The sequence below is a fragment of the Carassius auratus genome, chromosome 20, assembly GCF_003368295.1.
Source record: "Carassius auratus strain Wakin chromosome 20, ASM336829v1, whole genome shotgun sequence".
NCBI classification, from domain to species: Eukaryota; Metazoa; Chordata; class Actinopteri; order Cypriniformes; family Cyprinidae; genus Carassius; species Carassius auratus.
The window spans coordinates 28,541,776-28,548,507 of NC_039262.1; the positions used below are offsets into that span (position 1 = coordinate 28,541,776).

Consider the following 6,732-nt stretch of genomic DNA (forward strand, 5'->3'; position numbering starts at 1 on the left):
AATGACTGTTAAAAATATTCTTGAACTTATGCCTGAATGTGAAGAAAGTCTTAAAATAGGTAACATTTTATGTCTTTCTACTTATGTAACCGATGTGTGTGTAATGTTGTTGTGAAGATATGATCCGATAGATGTATATAAAATTATTGACATGCTAGTTGAACATATGATAGAGAAAAATGTTTTAATGTTTGTGAAATTCTTTGCACGTGAGATATTGGAAATGCGTTGGGCGGGAAGTGCTTGGAGAGCGAGATAAAATGCTCGAATTTGATTTCCTGCATTAAAGTATTGAGTATGATTTTAATGTAATGTTTGTCTGTTCTTTTATTTGTCTTTGAAAACGTTAGCTCTGATTCATTCTTCTATACATTTTTTCGCCCAGAAATATGATGATGAAAGTCATTGGGTTAGGGTGACCATACAGGACTCGTCCCAGCCATGATTTTAATAATGCATAAAAAAATTCAGAGCAGTTTGACAAATAACATGCAGATATTGTACATAATCGACCAATCATGGTGCTGCGTGTGAGAAGGCGAGATCTAGAGGGGACGTTCAAAGCAATTAAAATATGCGTTTGTTCGTTCTATTGACTTGAAGCATCGCTGCAAACAAATCCGCCCCCCCAAAAAACAAAGGGCGCCACAGTGCTTCAAGTCAAACGAAGCTCTCAAGTATGTTACACGACGATCTGCACAGTACAAATAGCCAAAACCTGGATATTTTAGGCAATATTAAAATACTGGATAAAATCCCGGGAGTTAGCCCATTGACTGATTCCCTGATCAGTGCCCTAACTGAAAAAAGGAAAAATGAAAGTGTTGTCAAGGAGAAAATGTCTCTCACATTTGCTTACAGACGACAGGAGGTAGTGAACCAGGAGCTCAGTGTCAGGAATTTCAGGGCGAGGTGGCCTGCGCTTTTCAGACATTACGAGGTATTGAAATAAGGTAAAATTCTATAGTATTATATAATACAATTTTGCATTTGCAGTTTAACTGTGTTTGACTTTTTTTTTTTTTTTTTTCTCAGATCAATGCAGAGTTACATAGGCTTATGGATGTTCCACTGGAAGACATGTTCTTTGCACAGTTGGATGTATACATGAGTCAACTAATCAGAGTAATCCGTTCCAAAGGAGGAGCAACCCCTGAGAAGACTGCTGCAATTTTTCACATATTGCATCAGGTACGTCTGTGTTTTTTACATTAATATCAACTACACAATCTTATTTTAGTCACAGTATGTTTTACAGTAACATTTAGTTGTTAAATACTTGTTGCATAGCATGGAAATTTGAAATTGTCATCACCACCCAGTCAAAATGGATAATTTAAAAGTGATCGTTCACTCATAAAATAAAAAAGTCTGTTAATTTACCATCCAAGATGTAGGTGACTTTTTTTTTCTTCAGTAGAACAGTAAAGTTTTTTTAATTTATTTTATTTAATTAATTCAAGTAAAAAAAAAAAAAAAAGTAAAACATACAGGCAAAACAAAATTAATACCTGTGGGTCCTGACAATTTATTGAGGTTTTATGAAGTGAAACGATTCGGTCTATGCAAGAAGTATTATTTTTTTACTCTCAAAGTGACTAGCCATTGACTTGCATTATATAAATCACAGTGGACTATGGTTTCAGCAAAAAAAAAAACTGTTGTAATGAAGAAAAAGTCTACATACATCTTGGATGGCCTCTAAATTAACAGCAAATTAGAATGTTTGGGTGAATTACTGTGTCCCTTTAATCAAGAATGATTATATATATTAGGGTGTAAATCTAATTGTTATCGATTGCTTTATCACAGACTGAAAACATTCACATGAAAAGAGAGTGTGTCCTGAAGGCCCTCATCGTTTTCCTGGGGGGAAATCCTTAAGGAGTATCTTGTGAGTTGAAAGTACACAAATTGTATTTAGATTTTCAAAAAGTACAAAATGTGTTTTGTAGTTATGAATGAAAAATGTAGTAATAATGATAATAATAATGTACACTACTTTAGGAGAACCAGCAGATGATTGTGAGGGTGAGCTGGAGCAGCTCACCATGGCGGTGTATGTTATTCGGAAGGAGGAGGGAGAACATCACGAACCACAGGCTGACATAGGTGTCGTCATCAAGGGTGTTAAAGTTCTTAATGAACTGTCTTCGTCCACATCAGCTTGTGCCTTGCTTCTCGGAATGATATAAATCATCAATCTGGCTTATCAAAAAACACTTTTTTACATTCGAGGTATTCCAGAAAGTTCTCTTGCAGCTCGATCAGCACAAGATGACACCAAAATTTCAAAGTCTTTTCGGGAGACTACAGTTAACTTGCAGTAATGTTTGAATGTGCATGTGTTTGAAACAATGTCTCTTTTTTAGTTGAATGGCATGTATTCTTATTGTAAGACTATCTATTTGTTCATTCATATGTCTAGTGTGTAGTTGTTCAAATCTGTAGTTGATTTGTTCCTTTAACATTGGTGAAAGGCTAATTACCTATAACTAAGCTGTCAAAACATTTTCCATGAGCGGTTTAAGGTTTTATATATATATATATATATATATATATATATATATATATATATATATATATAAATATATATAATATATGTATATATGTATAATAAATATTAGGGCTGAACAATATTGGGAAAAAAATACATTGCGATATTTTATTTTTCTGGGATATATATTGTGGTATGAAATCTAATCAAATTTTTTCTTACAAACAAAAATGGGGTGAGCACAGTTACATTCTCATTTTAAATGATTTACACATTGACAACATTGTGTTAATTGGTTAATATGTGCGAGGGAGAGAGAGCAAGACGGCGCTCGTGTTGTTTGAAGATGGTGAGCGTGCGGCCGGGGCTCTCGCGCTCTGTCTCTCTCTGTCCTGTTAAACTCACAGGACTTAACATTTTAAAACTGCTGTGAAATTAATCTGCCAATCACATTCGTCAAGGGCCGTACAGTTAATAACGGATCAACTACGACAGCCTACATCGCACATCCTGCAATGTGACTATTGTGAATTCGTACATTGCGATATCGATGCTTAAACGACACATCGTGCAGCCCTTATATACAGTATTGTTCAAAATAATAGCAGTACAATGTGACTAACCAGAATAATCAAGGTTTTCGTATATTTTTTTATTGCTACGTGGCAAACAAGTTACCAGTAGGTTCAGTAGATTCTCAGAAAACAAATGAGACCCAGCATTCATGATATGCACGCTCTTAAGGCTGTGCAATTGGGCAATTAGTTGAATTAGTTGAAAGGGGTGTGTTCAAAAAAATAGCAGTGTGGCATTCAATCACTGAGGTCATCAATTTTGTGAAGAAACAGGTGTGAATCAGGTGGCCCCTATTTAAGGATGAAGCCAACACTTGTTGAACATGCATTTGAAAGCTGAGGAAAATGGGTCGTTAAAGACATTGTTCAGAAGAACAGCGTACTTTGATTAAAAAGTTGATTAGAGAGGGGAAAACCTATAAAGAGGTGCAAAAAATGATAGGCTGTTCAGCTAAAATGATCTCCAATGCCTTAAAATGGAGAGCAAAACCAGAGAGACGTGGAAGAAAACGGAAGACAACCATCAAAATGGATAGAAGAATAACCAGAATGGCAAAGGCTCAGCCAATGATCACCTCCAGGATGATCAAAGACAGTCTGGAGTTACCTGTAAGTACTGTGACAGTTAGAAGACGTCTGTGTGAAGCTAATCTATTTTCAAGAATCCCCCGCAAAGTCCCTCTGTTAAAAAAAGGCATGTGCAGAAGAGGTTACAATTTGCCAAAGAACACATCAACTGGCCTAAAGAGAAATGGAGGAACATTTTGTGGACTGATGAGAGTAAAATTGTTCTTTTTGGGTCCAAGGGCCACAGGCAGTTTGTGAGACGACCCCCAAACTCTGAATTCAAGCCACAGTACACAGTGAAGACAGTGAAGCATGGAGGTGCAAGCATCATGATATGGGCATGTTTCTCCTACTATGGTGTTGGGCCTATTTATCGCATACCAGGGATCATGGATCAGTTTGCATATGTTAAAATACTTGAAGAGGTCACGTTGCCCTATGCTGAAGAGGACATGCCCTTGAAATGGTTGTTTCAACAAGACAATGACCCAAAACACACTAGTAAACGGGCAAAGTCTTGGTTCCAAACCAACAAAATTAATGTTATGGAGTGGCCAGCCCAATCTCCAGACCTTAATCCAATTGAGAACTTGTGGGGTAATATCAAAAATGCTGTTTCTGAAGCAAAACCAAGAAATATGAATGAATTGTGGAATGTTGTTAAAGAATCATGGAGTGGAATAACAGCTGAGAGGTGCCACAAGTTGGATGACTCCATGCCACACAGATGTCAAGCAGTTTTAAAAAACTGTGGTCATACAACTAAATATTAGTTTAGTGATTCACAGGATTGCTAAATCCCAGAAAAAAAAAATGTTTGTACAAAATAGTTTTGAGTTTGTACAGTCAAAGGTAGACACTGCTATTTTTTTGAACACACCCCTTTCAACTAATTGCCCAATTGCACAGCCTTAAGAGCGTGCATATCATGAATGCTGGGTCTTGTTTGTTTTCTGACAATCTACTGAACCTACTGGTAACTTGTTTGCCACGTAGCAATAAAAAATATACTAAAAACCTTGATTATTCTGGTTAGTCATATTGTACTGCTATTATTTTGAACAATACTGTATATATATATATATATATATATAAACATGGCTCAGTTTAGGGCACTACCTGTAAGCTGTTCTAAAGCACTTATAAATGCACTTATGTGGTTCTATTTTAAAAATATTAAAGGGATAGTTCACCCAAAAATTGTTTAAGTTTTTCCAAACCTGTATGAGTTTCTTTCTTATGCTGAACACAAAAGATGTTGGCAACCAGACAGTTGACTGTACCCATTGACTTTCAATCTTTTATTTTCCTGCTGGAAGTTGATGGGTACGGTTAACTGTCTGGTTACCAACATTTTTCAACACATCATGTTCAGCAGAAGAAAGAAACTCATACAGGTTTGGAACAACTTGAAAAAATTTTGATTGAACAATCACTTTAATTGTTTTTAGGTGGCTCATTTAAGGGCATAACCACTTTTTATATTTATTTTTATAAAAATATGCAGTGCAATATGCAGTGCAATAAGTTTGTAATATGGAAAACACTGTTAACGTATAAATGAATTAATGGTAATAAATATCTCCAAAGCAATTTGAGTCTTGTGTGTTTGACCTAAATTAAGTTGAGAAAATATAATTATTTAAGTTGAGGAAACTTAAATAAGTTGAGGTTCACTTTTTACAGTGTACAGTTTCAAGCAGATCTTGTTGACATGTCTGCATATTTGAAAGTAAATGATGGTATCAAAATTTTTACTGACATGTATTGATGTTTTTAGCAAGTATGCTTGGGTGCATCTGGTGAAGAATAAGTCAGGTGCAGAGGTAACTAAAGCATTCATCTCTATACTCAAAGAAAACCGTATACCTCAAAAATTAAAGACCGATAAAGGTACAGAATTTTTCAACAAACATTTCCAACAACTGATGAAAAAGTATAACATACATCATTTTGCTACAGCAAGTGATGTAAAATCATCTTGTGTGGAGCGATTTAATCGCACATTTAGATCGAAAATGGCTCGTTTTTGAACAGCTATCAATTCAAAGCATTACTACAATATCTTACAATATCTTATAGAAGGATATAACGCCAGTTATCACAAAAGTATTAAAATGCGACCGTTGGACGTTAATAAAGAAAATGAGACAGATGTGTTCAATTATCTGCATGGAAAGTTACGTAAAGGAACACCTGTCTTTAAGTATAAAATAGGAGATGTAGTTAGAGTTTCAAAAGTTAGAGGGTTATTTTCGAAGGGTTATGAACAGAATTACACTGAGGAATATTTCACTATAGCCACTCGTATACTACGAAACCCTCCAGTGTACAGACTACAAGATTATGACGGTGATGTTATCGACGGTTGCTTTTATGAAAAAGAATTACAAAAAATCATTGTGAACCATTGTGTTTAAAATAGAAAAGATTTTAGATCGAAAAAAGAGTGGTCGCAAAGTGCTTTGTCTTGTCAAGTGGCTGGGCTGGCCTACTAAGTTTTCCTCATGGTTACCAGAAAAGGAGATCGTGGACATACAGAATCCATTAAAGTTACAACCGGAGGTGTCATAAGTAGCATTTGTGAAAAACTACACCATGAGTGAGGGCGGCTTTTATATCACGCTACCTTGTAATGCATCTATGGATGTTTACCCTGACAATCGTATCTCAAATTACAAAACGAGACTAGCAAGAAGTCAATGGGAAGTCGGTTTAATCTAATTTTATTATCCTATTTCCTGGTATACATTTAAAGAGGAGGATGCCGCCTTTATTATTAACACCGACCCTAATATACTGGGATATGATGAGAGGCATTACGAAGAGGACAGTAATGTGATTATCTACATAAAAGAAAAAAATCTACAAAATGTATCTAAAGTGTGCAATACGTGAAAACCGGGTTATTATGAAGATGTACTATTTCTGGTTAGAGAAATCAACGCCAACCTTCCACCGAAAGTCACACTTGGTTACGATCACATCAAAAACAGGATATTTCTAAAACCACCGACAAACACATCTTTGATATTTTATGGGAAGTTGGCTATTATTCTAGGATTAAAGTCTGGTGTGTCTCTAGGAACTGCA

General features: G+C 35.6%; 1 long non-coding RNA gene across 1 annotated transcript; it reads left to right on the forward strand.

Annotated features, from left to right (window-relative positions):
- The first annotated feature begins 781 nt into the window (after positions 1 to 781).
- On the forward strand, positions 782 to 2,188 carry LOC113037873 (uncharacterized). The gene is made up of 4 exons (XR_003274705.1): positions 782 to 940; positions 1,036 to 1,191; positions 1,813 to 1,894; positions 2,008 to 2,188. It is a non-coding gene; the product is annotated as an uncharacterized LOC113037873 (long non-coding RNA).
- Positions 2,189 to 6,732: the final 4,544 nt, after the last annotated feature.